This window comes from Cervus canadensis, chromosome 18 (assembly GCF_019320065.1).
Source record: "Cervus canadensis isolate Bull #8, Minnesota chromosome 18, ASM1932006v1, whole genome shotgun sequence".
Taxonomy (NCBI): Eukaryota; Metazoa; Chordata; class Mammalia; order Artiodactyla; family Cervidae; genus Cervus; species Cervus canadensis.
This window is the reverse complement of record NC_057403.1, coordinates 38243112-38257065: the sequence shown is the minus strand read 5'-3', so window position 1 is coordinate 38257065 and position 13954 is coordinate 38243112. Positions and strand designations below refer to the sequence as shown.

The 13954-nt window shown below is 51.8% G+C and overlaps 1 protein-coding gene across 5 annotated transcripts in view; it reads left to right on the top strand.

Annotated features, from left to right (window-relative positions):
- The first annotated feature begins 7095 nt into the window (after window positions 1-7095).
- BEAN1 (brain expressed associated with NEDD4 1) overlaps window positions 7096-13954 on the top strand; it is a 38297-nt gene continuing 31438 nt past the window's right edge. For 2 of the 5 annotated variants that reach the window (XM_043436561.1, XM_043436557.1), the window contains exon 1: window positions 7096-7224. The gene's annotated coding sequence lies outside the window, so the exon portion shown is untranslated. Of the gene's footprint in view, window positions 7225-7251; window positions 13141-13954 lie in introns of those variants that run through there. The other 3 variants (XM_043436559.1, XM_043436560.1, XM_043436556.1) reach the window with 3 other exon arrangements.

Sequence of the window (13954 nt, the reverse complement as noted above, 5' to 3'; positions counted from 1 at the left end):
TCAATGGACTACAATAGTTTTCATCACAATCAGTTTTCTACTATTTCCAAAATAACCAAAACAGCTCAGAGACCATGAAAGCTACAAACACCTACAGAAACATAAAACCATGTGACAGGTTAACACCCATCAGTCAATGAGAGGGACATCTGGTAACCTTCTCTGTCTATTTCATAGTGTCTCATCATCTTACCTGGCATGGCTTAACCAGGAGTGCATCTCTGGAAACCCACTTCATTTCAGAGGGCCTCAGTCTCCTCATCAGCCAAGTGGGATGACAGCACAAACCCCTCCATGCTTCTAGCAGAGAGCAGCTTCAGAAGGTCTTGCTCTAGGTTTTATAGGTATCTCTCCACCTCCTGAGCTTCCTCCCTCCACTTCAGCACCGCCTCTGAGCCTGTTGGCCTTAGGAGGGCCCTGCTACTCTCCCCACACCTCAACAAGCGTGAACCAAGGCCTCTTTCTTCATCTCTCCTTAACACCACCAAGACATGTTCAGGGGATGGATGGGTGGATGGACTGGGAAGACAGGAGTTGGGAGAGGTAGAACAGTGAGAGGACAGATGGGCAAACAAGTGCATCAACAGATGACCGCAGGATGGGAGAAAGAACACATGAATTCATGGGAGGATAGATGAATGGATGGACAGACGGATGAATCAATCAATTCTAATGCCTGCACATCTAAGTCCTTAGGTTATCTTTCCATCTAGACTCCTCAGAGTTCTGCTGCATGCCAGCAACTCCTGAAATTCAACACGTATAAAATCAAACTCATATTATTCTTCCCCAAACTTGATTCCCTTCCAGTGCTCTGCTCCTCAGTGAATCTATCCACCCTGCTGCACCAAACAGAAATCTAGGCATCATCCTCACTCCACCTGCTCCCTCAACCCCCACACCCAGGACATCACCAAGTCTTACTGATTTTACCTTCCACATTTATCTCCAATCCATCTCTCCACCTCCAAGGGCACCATTGCTCCTCTCCTAGGCTAGTGTGATCACCATTTCTCAGCCTCCTTGCCTCCATTCTGTCTTGCCCCCAACCATCTCAGCACTACCAGTAAAACTGTCTTTTCAAAACGCAGGTCTAATTATGCCACCACCACTCATTCAAGCAGAGACATCACTTTGCCAACAAAGGTCTGCCTAATCAGACCTTTGGTTTTTCCAGTAGTCATGTACAGATGTCAGAGAGCTGGACCATAAAAAAAGCCTGAGCACCAAAGAGTGACGTTTTTAATTGTGGTGCTAGAGAAGACTCTTGAGAGTCCCTCAGACTGCAAGGAGATCAAAACAGTCAATCTTAAAGGAAATCAACCGTGAATATTCATCGCAAGGACTGATGCTGAAGCTCCAATAATTTGCCCACCTGATGCAAAGAGCCAACTCACTGGAAAAGATCCTGATGCTGGAAAAGATTGAGGGCAGGAGCAGAAGGGGATGACAGAGGATGAGATGGTTGGATGGCAGCACCGACTCGATGGACATGAGTTTGAGAAAACTCCAGAAGGAAGGGAAGGACAGGGAAGGGAAGCCTGGCTCGCTACAGTCCATGGGGTCGCAAAGAGTCAGACACGATTTAGATGATTGAACAACCACAACAGTAAGTCCAATGTTGTTTAAGACACTCTTACGCCCTCCACAGCTCTCAAGATCAAAGGCAGTCCTGGCCCCAGCCCACTTCTCCTGTCTCCTCCCCCACCCTGACAAGGTCAGACCTCCTGTAACACTCACTCACATGCTTCCCAAACTTGTGGCGTGTCTCATCGTGGCAAGTTTACATTTATCCACCACGCCTTGGTTAGTGTCTGCTCCCTCCTCTACACCGTGAGCCCCACAAAGGAGAGACCATTGACCGTTCTGGTTTTGTCTTGGGATCGAGCAGGCTCGTGTGTAAATCTGGGTTCTGCCTCTAATTAGCCATGTGACAATGAACAAGTTATTCAGCCTCCAAAAACTCCTTGCTGCACAAAGAAAAATGGAGAAAGTATCACCCCCTCTACAGGAAACCATGAGGATAGAAATAAACAATTCACACAGAGTGGTTGACAGAGGGTCTGGTCGCTGGGAGGACATCTCATGACTGGTTGGAAACAGCGGCAGAAAGGTTTACATACAGACCCTACTCACCTCTCAACCAGCTGACCCTGAAATAAGCCCTGTCCCGAATACAGATCTTCAAGCAGGCCCAGAAGTAGGCTCCCCGAGCTGGGTCTCTGGAAGGGTGACCCATCAGGGTCCTAGAAGGGTGGCCTCCCTACTAACAGGAGACAGTGAGGAGCAGTCTGCCCCAGCCCTCCACCTAGGAGAAAGGGTGTAGGGGGCCAAAAGGGTTTAGGAACCCTGAGGCCAGCCCTCTTAATAGGTCCACTTCATCAAGTCCCCTCCTCCCTCAAGAGTCACAGCGGCTCCCCGCTGCCTAGAGCATCAGAGGCAGCCTCCTTTACCCGGAATCTCACCTCCATTCTCCATCTGGCACCTGGCACCCCAGAACCCACCCTTCATTCAGAAAGGCCTCCTCACCAAGCCTCCATACCCCTTCCCGACTGCAGGCCCTGCCGCCCCCCATTCTGGAAAGCCTTCAGTCTCCAGGTGTTCCTCTCTAAGTCCTACCCCCCCTCCAAACCCTCCTCCTCCGTCTTCCAGAAAGCCCTCTAGGACTCACCCAGCCCACACTAACTCCCTTCTCTTCTGAGGGCTTTGGGTCTGAAATCTCCAATGAAAGGCTAAGCTCTGATGTAAAACAGATCCATCTGGATACAGTCACAAGCTTACTACTGTTTGCGTTTCTTAAAATATAAAATCAAAACTGTTATACAAATATAAAATGAACTGCACAGGTCAAAGATTTCATTTTTAACTCATTAATTAATGAGGGGGGAAAAAAAGACATTTTACACAATTTAAAGGAAAATCTGAAGCACAGCCACAAGCATCGCTCTTAGCCTCCTCTCACAAGATCTCCACTGACCTCACCTGATAAAATGTATTTGCATCTCAAGAGACAGGAACAGTGTCCCATCAGAGAGAAAAGGTGTGAAAAATACGAGGAGCATGAAAGAGTCAGGTTCCTACAACTTCCAAAGTAATTAAACAGCTCCGAGACCATGAAAGCTACAAATTCCTATTGCTGTTTGTTGTTGTTTAGTCGCTAAGTCTTTGTGATCCCATCGACTAGCCCACCAGGCTCCTCTGTCCATGGGATTTTCCAGGCAAGAATCCAGGAGCAGGTTGCCATTTCCTTCTCCAGGGGACCTTCCCAAGCCAGGGATCAAACCCACGTTTCCCCCTTGGCAGGCGGATTCTTCACCACTGAGCCATCAGGGAAGCCCTAGAAAAACAGACAATCATGTGCCAGGTAACACCTAACAGTCAATTAGAAGGACACCTGCTAATCTTTTCTGCTGTTTTGAAGTGTCTCATCATCTTACCTGGCATGGCTTAAGCAAGTGTGCATCTCTGGAAAATCACTTACATTTGGTGGTTCTCAGTCTCCTCACCCGTAAAGTGGGATGTGAGCACAAAATCCTCCAAGCTCTCAGCAGAGAGCAGCTCCAGGAGGCGCTGCCTAGGACTTCACAGGTGTTTCTGTGCCCGCCCTGCCCCGCCCCTGCTTCCACCCTCTGCTTCAGCACCACTTCTGAGCTAGTCAGCCTTGGGGGGCTGCACTCCTGGGCCCCACACCCCACCAAGCAAGAATCAAGCCCTCTTCTTTTCCTTCATCTCCCTTAACATGTTCAAGGAGACCATTAGCAAAATCAGAGGGAGAGAAAAAGATCTTTTTAAAGCTGGTGGCAGGGGTGGCGGGGGAGGGGGCTGCTTCCCTAGTGGCTCAGTAGTAAAGAATCTGCCTGCCAATGCAAGAGACACGGGTTCAATCCGTGATCCAGGAAGATCCCACATGCCTCGAAGCAACTAAGCCTGTGAGCCACAAATACTGAGCCTGTGACTCCAGGAGCTGGTGATGGACAGGGAGGCCTGGTGTGCTGCAGGCCATGGGGTCGCCAAGAGTCGGACACGACTGAGGGGCTGAACTGAACTGACCCTTAGTATTAAACATCAGAAGACTCCTCCCAACATTAGAATGGATAAGTTGGCCAAACCTAGGAGTGATGGGGATAAGAGAGCACACTCTAGGGCAGGTCCCCACAGCCTGGCACCGGACTCCCGAGGCACCTCACTGTCCTGAGATGGAACTGCATGACCCCTCCCAGCTCCTTCCTCCAGTGTTGCTACTCTGCCCTTGGTGTAACAGACACTGAACAACAGTGTGCTTCCCTGGTGTCCAGAAGATGTCCCTCCTATGACTCTGACCCCATACAGAAGAAAACCTCAAGAATATATGGACATACCCATTGAAGTCAAGAATAATCACAGACACGCACAAACTTACCCACAAGGATGTTCACTGTGGTGTTGTCTGGAAGTGTGAAAATCTTAAAACTGAACACCCAGCAGTAGAGAACTGATTCAATACTGGATGGTATTTCCGTAACATCTTATAGGAGAACCCAAGTGCACCTTTTGGACAACCCAATAAAATACAGTAAAGCCATCTGACACAGCGCTAGGCAGCCATGAAAACTGTGATGTAGGAGAAAAGGGTGAGCAAGCTCACTCCATTAAGGACACTTGTAGAGTCGTGAGATTTAAAAGGAAGAAAAAGAAACCTCAACATTAATAGTGATCAGTATTTGTGTTCTTTTTTCACTTTTTCAAGTTTCCCAAGTGTCCTACATGAACATGTGTGTGGATAGGCAGATCAACACAAGCCTGAAGCTAAACCCCAACACCACATGCCCAGTGGAAACCATTCTGCGTTCCAGTGCAAAGAACAAGTCAGATCTGTCAGCTCAGCAATGTTCAAATGGGGTAGGAGGGAATGAACTCTTTTTCAGCTAGGGCCTTCCACAAGGGCCCCACAAAATACACATACACACAATCTTGCCAATGGGAGAAGGAAATGGCAACCCACTCCAGTATTCTTGCCTGGAGAATCCCAGGGACAGAGGAGCCTGGTGGGCTGCTATCTATGGGGTCACACAGAGTCGGACACGACTTAGCAGCAGCACAGTCTCGCCAAAGGGGACAGATTAAAGGTAAAACCACTCAACAACCAGAATATCCATCCTGCATGGATCAGCAGGTGTCTACTCAAGACGGTCAAGGTCATCTTTAGCAGGGTGGTGCAGGGGGCAGAGCCCTGGCCTGGCAGCCCTAGAACCACCGACCCTAGCTGGTCTGTCCCCTCCTTTCTCTAGTCCTTTAATTGTTCATCCATAAAATAAATGCGTGAGGTTGAACCTCTCAGGTTCTATTTCTTAGGACTGGGAGATGTTTCCCTATATTCTGCCCCGCCCCCAACAGTTCTGGATGGAGGTGGAATCCTCCAGCCTGGGTCCCTCCATCTCCTTCAGTCTAGGGCGATAGGGTACACAGTGCAGGAGTCAGAGCCCGGAATAAACAGTTAGCAAAGGGAGCTGGGAAGAGCCTCAGTCACCAAGGCTCTAGACCATGCAGGTCCCTCTGCCACCACCCAGGGAAGCCCAAGATATAGTGACTGGCAGAGCTGGGGTGGAGGGAGGTTTGTTTTCTCAACCAGAGCCTGCTCTGCCCCTACCCTCCACTCAGTGCCAATGGCTGCCTGGCCTCTCCTCCACCCCATCCCTCTGGCTCCTCTCCTTCCCCACATTTTATCATCAACATCTGCAGCTCCTTATCCTCATGTTTCATTTTTGGTAACATGACCATCAAGGAAATGGGGGTTAGGAGAACTGTCAATAAAGTATTTCATCAATTAATTCATCAGATTTAGAGTGCATGCTCTGGGCAGGCCCCCAAGGGTCTCTCCCTCCTGAGGCTCCCGGTTAACTGTGGGAGTGCTCAGTCACTTCCATCATGTCCAACACTTTGCAACTCCACGGACTGTAGCACACCAGGCTTTTCTGTCCATGGGATTCTCCAGGCAAGAATACTGGCGTGGGTTGCCATGCCCTCCTCCAGGGGATCTTCCTGACCCAAGAATCGAACCCGCATCTCCTGCATCTCCTGCACTGCAGGCAGGTTCTTTACCCACTGAGCCACCTGGGAAGCCCTCCCAGCTAAGCAGAGGAGATTCAATGATTCCACAAATAACTGAGAAGCACCCAGACTAGCAGGGGTGCAATTATCAGGAGATCTATTGTAATAAAGAAAGGGAGGTCTGGGGAACGGGGCTGGTCCACGGACCCTAACCAGAGTTGGGACAGAGCAGGAAGGCCAGGAGCCCCTCCCTGAGTCAGGCTCCAGGGTCGGGGTCAAGCTCTATGCCCAAGGTTTGGGTATGGCGGGGTGAGAGGGCACAGGGTTGGGCGAGGGGAACAGGAAACAGGCAAGCTGGTCGCTCAGGAGAGGAACGCTTCAGCCCGGCCTAGCTGACACTCCGGAACACCCAAGAATCACCGGCGGGCAATTGGGAGCAGGAGGCCCTGCCAGGCTTGTCTGCTTCGCCCGGTGGCCATGACAGGGCTCCCCTTCCCCGGGGCCCAGGCTGGCCTCTGGAAACCCGTCTGGACACCCTTCCCTGCTCATATTGGTTATCTGCTCTCTTCTGCAGGTTTGTATGTCCGCGCCTCTGCTCCCGCCTGTCTGTATGTCACACTCTACACAGGTCTGTCCGTCTGTCCTCACACGTCTGGCGCGCTGGCCTCCCAGCTTCTCTCGGCCTCCTGGCCGTGCGCCCCGCCTGCCGCTGTGTGGGTGTCGGGCTGGCAGTGCGCAGAGGGGCGCGGCTCGGCCCTCCCCCTCCGCCGCTTCCCCTCAGCTCAGGAATGACCCGGGCGGCGGCCCGGCGCTGCTGAGGCCCCGGAGTCGCGGCGCAGGGCGGCGGGAGCGGGCGGCCGTGGCGTGGGCGGCTGCGCGGGGCCGGCGGAGGGCCGGGAGGGGCTGCTGCAAGGCAGGGCCGGCACTGGGAAGCCACTGCCGCCGCCGCCGCCACCGCCTCGGCCGGGGATCGCGGGCCCGGGTCGGCTCGGCCGGGCCCCGCCCCGCCCCGCCCCTGCACGCCCGGCAGGCCGTGGCGGAAAGACGCGCCCCCCGCGACGCCCGAGCCCGAGCGCAGCAGCATCCGAGCGGGAACCGGAACGCGAGCGGGAGTTGAGCCAGAGCGGGAACCCGAGCTGGAGCCGAAGCTGGAGCCGGCAGTGCGGCGCACGGAGCGGAGCGAGGCAGCCAAGCCGAGTAAGGGGCGTGGGGCCGGGGGCGGCGCTGGGGAGGGGCGGGGAGGGGGTCCCGGCCCCCTCCCCCGCGCTCTGCGGCGGCCCCAGCGCACGCACACACCCCGGGGGCGCTCAACGCTGTCCCGGGGAGGAACCGCAGCGCGCTTCGAACGGGATCCCCGCTCTCCCGCGGATCCCTGCCCCGACCCCCGCGCCCCCGGGCGGGCCACCGGGACCCGCGCCGACCGTGGCTGCCCCTGAACATGCCATCAGGCCCCGGGATGGAGAGCACTCCCCGATTCTTGCCTGACTGGAGTCCCACACCAACATCCACCCTATGCAGGGGGCAAAAAATCAGTCTCCACGACCCCGCGCTCTTGGTTTCCCGGACCCCTAAACAACCTACCCAAGAAGGGGGAACCAGGACGCACTTATGGCTGGGGTGGAAGAGGAAAGGGGCTCCAGGCTTGAAGAGTTTGAAGCTAGAAGCCACCCGCGACCCTCGAGCAGGGAAGTTTGACCCTCCAACGGGCGGGTCACTAGGGCCATGCCCCCGCTTCAGTGCCTGCCTGCCGCGCTGGTCTATCTCAGTACCATCAGTGGGAGAAGAGGTGTCCACACTGCACCTTCTCCAGCTCTGGGTCAGACTTTCCCTGGCGCGGTAACTGAGGCTGAGTCCGAGGCGGCTGCTCTAGCTGGCTGCGCAGCGCCAAGCGGTATAGCCGCCCCTCCCCGCGCGCCCTCGGAAGTTGGTTAGTGCCCACCCGCTCCACGGCTGACTCGCACAGCCCTTCCCCTCTCCCCATCGGCCAGGCGGTCGTGAGGCTGGCTCGCGGAGGATCCAGGGCTGCCCTCCTGATGATCCCACGCGCCGTGCCGGCGGGGAGAGCCAGGCCCAGGCTGGGAAGAGGAGGGCACGAGTGACAGGTGTCAGCCGCGGGGGCTCCAGGAGCTTGGTCCTTGGTCTTGATTTCACACAGTCCCACAGGCGCCTGCCTGTGAGCAAGCCCCTCCTGACTCTCCACAAACATCCTGACTGCTCTACTGGAACAAGTGGCTTCACCTCTTTGTGCCTCAGTTGCTCTGCTGACATGTACGTAGGATTCTGTTGTGAGCAACGTGTTCAAGGGCTTCCGAACCAGAGGGTGGGCTTGGCTGACTTTCTAGCTGTGTGGCATTAGGCAAGATACTTAACCTCTCTGAGCCTCAGTTTCCCTATCTGAAACATGGGGAAGGTGGGTGGATTGGAGGGAATAAATGAGGCGATGCCTGGGAACGGGTGCAGGGCTAGCATAGTGGTTGGCACACAGCTAGCTGTCAATTCAGGCTGACCACAGGTGACATTCTGTGAGGTGTCCAGCACCAGTGGATGCTAAGGCAGAGCAAGGTCCTCTCAGGTGGTAGGGACACCACCCCTTCTCAACCCTGCTCCGAGGAAGTCTTGAATCCCCTAAGGCCTTGTTGACACATATTGCAATGGCAGAACCCTCTCCTTAGGGCCCTTTCTCACTGTTCCCTCCTCCCTGGATGCTCTGCTTCCCAGCAGGCACTGGCCTCCTCCTACCTATCATCTCCATCCCAGTTGAGAAAGACTATGTAACCCACTCTTTCTTTGGCCCTAGTTTGAGGTCTGTCCCCCAGGCAGAGGGCTCCCCACGTCCTTCTCACACTCTGTGCAAGGGAATTCACACCTCCCTCCCCTCCTGGGTTTGGGCCTAGGGAAGACTGCTTTCCCTGAGGCGCAATCAGACAGTCAGGTGGCTTGGATGTTCCAGTGGTGACAGTTCAGACAGGCAGTGAAGAGCAGCAGAGGGAGCAGCTACTAGGGCAAGGAGACAGCGGGAAGTCGGAGGGGGTCCCAACCCTGAGGCTGTGTGGACTGGTATGTTCATCCAGGCGACTGAGCCACGAGGCACCAGAAGTGATGAGCCTCGGGGAGGAAGCGGGGCCCGTGAATGACTTTGATAGGTTAGAAGTTCAGAGCTGGAAGGTCTCCAGGAAGAGATCTGCCCAGTCTGTGCAGCAGACACTTCAGACCCAGGGCAGAACCCGGGAGGCACCCGGGAGGCCCAGGAGCTAGGGGAGGATGCTGGAATCCCTGGGGTGGCATGGAGGGTTGAAGGTGCTCCAGGTGTTAGGAAGAAAACAAATTCCACCACTTATGGACACCTGTATTAGTCCTACTCACCAGTGCCCCTGCTGCCAGAACAGAAGGGAATGTTGGGGGGCAGTCTGTCCACATGTTGCCTGGTGGGACACACAGAATGGGCTGCCTCCTCGAAGCTCTTACTACACAGAAACCCCCTCTGTCCTCTTCTTCCTCTACAGCCTACTCCCCTCCCTCATTCACCCACCAGGGTGTCACACCTTGCATCTTCCATAACTCTCACCTCTTCTTCCCAAAGGAGTTAATCAGAAACTAATTAGGAGGTTTGTGTCCCCTAGTTCACACAGTATTTGGAGCATAGCCAGGCATCAGCGTGATGGGGATACAGGCACCTCCTCCAGTCTTGGGGAGTCATTAGTTAGACACATTCAGATGCCTGTTACCTGAAGCCTGTGCCCTGGAAGTGCTCAGAGCACAAGGTGTGGGAAGGTGGCAGTCGGCTCTCAGCCTCCTAAAGGGAGAGGGCTTTCACCCTCCTGAAGCTTCCTGAAAACCAGGAGGGCTTCTGAAGCCCCTTGGCACAAAGGAGAATTGTGTCTGAGAGCACAGCTTCTTGGAGCTGGACTACCTGGGTTTATGGCATGTGATTCTAGGCAGGAGAGTCACCCTTCAGAGCCTCCATTTCCTCTTGAAAATGGCAACAAATACTCTAGACCCCTTGCAATGGCCTTGCTATGTCTGCATTAAGAACATGCATTGAACACATGCTGTTTCCCAACCATAAGTATTTTCCCTTTGGATTCTGACAACAGCCCTCTGATCTAGGTACTATAATTGTCCCTATTTTATAGATGAGAACACTGAGGCTTAGGACTCAGTGGACTCCAAAGTTAAGGACTAACTTTGCTAGGTATAGGAAACTTAAAACATCACTATGACTCATCATAATTTTATAAGTTTGTAAAATTGATCATTAGCACACTGTATTTTAGATAATATGTAATTAGTTACTGGAATGTTTCCTCCCTGGGTATCTCCAATCATTGGACATCTGTGTTAATTGCCCATGGGCAATTTTTTGAGACACCTTCATGTTTTTATATTCAAACAGTATCAAACTGATTTAAAAGAACAACTCCCCCCATTTATTCCCTATCCTTCCTCTCCATTTTTCTCCATAGCCCTATCACCCCTAACATTTATATATCTTATTCATCTGTTTATTGTCTGCCCTCATCCATATAATGTAAACTCCCCAAAGGCAGGGACTTTTAACCATTTTGCTTACTCTCATATCCCCAGAGACAAAAACAACCACCAGCACTTCATATGCTCTGCAAATTATAAAGTGTTTTACAAACATAAGGTCTATTATTGTTATTATTTTTGCCAAATGTATAGCTTGCCTGAAAATAAAACCTTAAGGTTCATGGCAGAAACTTCCCTCAAAATTCTGGCAAATAGGACCTGCTCAAGTGCCAGGGAAAATGTGATGAAGGTTAAAACCAGTTGGAGATTACTTTCCTAACATGTTAATAAAGCTCCTTATCAGTAAGTTGAAAGACAAGTTAATTTTTTTTAATCTTTGCAACAACAAATGGCATGCTCAAAGGCAATTAAATTAGCATTTAAAATTTCCAATGAGTTAACTATCACTGATTTATTCACTTACTCTTTGTTACAGAAAATCATTTGTAAAAAACAAAAGAACACAACAAGCCTCCTCAATCCCACCACTGTCCAGAGTATGGATATCCACATGACTGGATACTTCAGTCTATTTCCTTTTCATCTTTTTCTGTGTGTGAATATTTTCTCTCATTTTTTCCCTTAGAAAATAAGGGATCATGTTGTCAGCAGTTATATAACCAGCTTACTTGGTGACATCCCCTCACCATTGACATTAAAGTGAAAGTCTTTATATTATTAAAATTTCTTTAAAGCATGACTCCATGGCTATATAATATTCCATTATAAGCATATGCCAAAATTTTCTCAGCCTGTCCTCTGTTATTGGACACTGGGGTCGCTGCTGTAATAATGTTTTTCTATATCCTTACTGGTGTTGTCTAGGCCTTGAATGAGTCTTCTCTACATCCTTGGTCATGACCTACTTGCTGGTTTGCAAATGGACTGGTTTATGTAGTTAGTGAATCCATTCTTAGAGGTTGGGCGCTGGTGGCAGTGGGGAAGGCAGCTGATCCAACAAAGCGCTACTCCAGGTAAACTAAGGCAACATGGAGACCCTGTAAGCTCCAGGCATTTCCTGACCAACCCAGGATAGCACACATGTGGCCAGATGTTGCATGGAGGCAGAAGGCCTCTTTGCTGCCAGGGCTGCCAAACATCCTGGATCTCTCTTCTAAAATCAGTACCAAGTTACTTGCTTGCAAATCTATGTGTACTCTGCCAGCCTCTCTGTTATCATCCTCTCACTCTTTTTCTCCTCCACTCCTGAGTTCATCTGTGTCTTCATTTGATCACATGACAAATGTTTACAGGCACACCTTGTTTTATGGTGCTTCACAGATATTGCTTATTTTTACCAACTGAAGGTTTGGGACAGTCTTGAACCAAGCAAGTCTATCAGCGCCATTTTTCCAACTGCATTTGCTCACTTCATGTCTCTTGTGTCACATTTTGGTAATTCTCACATTTCAAAAATTTTTTCTTGTTATATTTGCTATAGTGACCTGTGATCAGTGATTTTTGATGTTGCTATTGCAATAAGGGGCTTCCCAGGTGGCACAGTGGTAAAGAATCTGCCGGCCAACACAGGAGACACAAGGGACATGGATTTGATCTCTGGGTGGGGAAGATGCCCTGGAGGAGGAAATGGCAACCCACTCCAGTATTCTTGCCTGGAAGATTCCATAGACAAAGGAGCCTGGCGAGCTACAATCCCTGTTGCAAACAGTCAGACACCACTGAGTAACTGAGCACACAACACAGTAAGATTACCACTTGCTGAAGGCTCAAAGGATGGTTACCATTGTTTAGCAATAACGCATTTTTAAAGTAAGGTATGTACAGTGTTTTTTACACAAACGGCTACTGCAAACTTCATAGACTGCAGGATAATGTAAACCTAATTTTGATACGCACTGGGACACCAAAAAAACTGAATGACTCGCTTTACTGTGGTGATCTGGAATCTCGCGGACCACCAAACCAGTTATCTCTGAGGTATTACCTGTAATGACATCTATCTGCATTTGCCATGGAATTTTTTTCTCCATTAGAGGGACCATCAGCTGGGTCTCACACTTCAAGACCAGCCCCCCTCATTTCTGAGACTCCTTTCTGTGTAAAATGGCGGTTTGTTTTGAGATCCAGTGGTTTGAGCACGCATCGCAAAGACGTGGCCCATCCCCCAGGCCAGCCACTGTGTGGCCCTGCCCAGTTCACCACGGACCCTGGCGAAGCGCAACCCTCCAGTATGGCTGCCTCTGCTGCGCATGCGCGAACCATCCCGTCTCGCGCAGTTACCCGGCTGCTTCTGCCAGGGAGACGGAGCCGGTCCCCTTAACCACAAGCTCGCTGATCGAGATCGGAGTGTCACGGTGAGCCACGGAGCGGAGGGATTCTGGGAGCAGGGACGCGAAGAGAAGTGGGAGTGACGTGGACTTACCGCCCACCATTCAGCCACTTCAGAACCTGGAAAACTGCAGTCTGCCGGCCGCCCGCCTGCCCGCAATCCAGTCGGAGATGAGTCACAGGCAGGGACGCGCCTCGACTCAGATGCTGGGCGCTGAGTGAGACGGGCGCGAGGGAAGACGTGACCTGGGTGTCAGATCTGTGGTGTGGGGTGTCCCTGGCAGTAACCGCGAGGTAACAAGGTCCCTCTCTGCATTTCTCTCTCTCCATCTCTTCTCTGTGACTTTGGGTGGGTTATGTCACGAGCGTATGAGTTTTCTTATTTGCAGTATGAAAATGTTACCTACTTCAGGAGACCTGTTGCAGTAATTTCGGTGATATTAACTGGCACGTGGAGGTGCCTGGTGAACATGAGCCACCCTGAAAGCTGGAGTGCCCAGATTATCTCCATTTACAGAAATGTCTACTTGACCGGTGGCAAAACCTGCCAGCCCCTTGCCAATCTCCTAGCCCCCTGGGAACTTACACAATTTCCACCACCCACCCAAACTGACCATGGAAAACCATATGTAATGCAGGGATTCTTTGTGGCCCCTGCCCTGGGAGGTCATCTCCCACCTCCCCATGCCCTGTGAAAACCCCAGTCTTAATCTCATAGTCACAATGCCCAGTGAGAGGAAAGAGGGGGTACAGGGGACCTCTGATAGACATGTCACCTTGGGGACGATTCCTTGAAGCATGGGGGTGGTCAGCACCCTTTGTGGCATCAGATGCCACCAGGGTAGCCATATAGAATGTATACATTCATTGTGCATTTACTAACTGCCTACTCTACGCCAGCTCACTAGAAAGGGAAACAGAGGCTGGACCTGTGGAGGCTGGGGCAGGGGCTTGGGCATTTTCCTGAGGGTACTGGGAGCTACCAAAGACATTTCAGCAAATGACCTGATCCATTCTGCCTCTCTGGAAGTGGTACAAGAGATGACCTGTCAGAGCACTGTATCCTCCTCCCCACTCACACACAGCCACAGTGCACACCCGCAGAAAC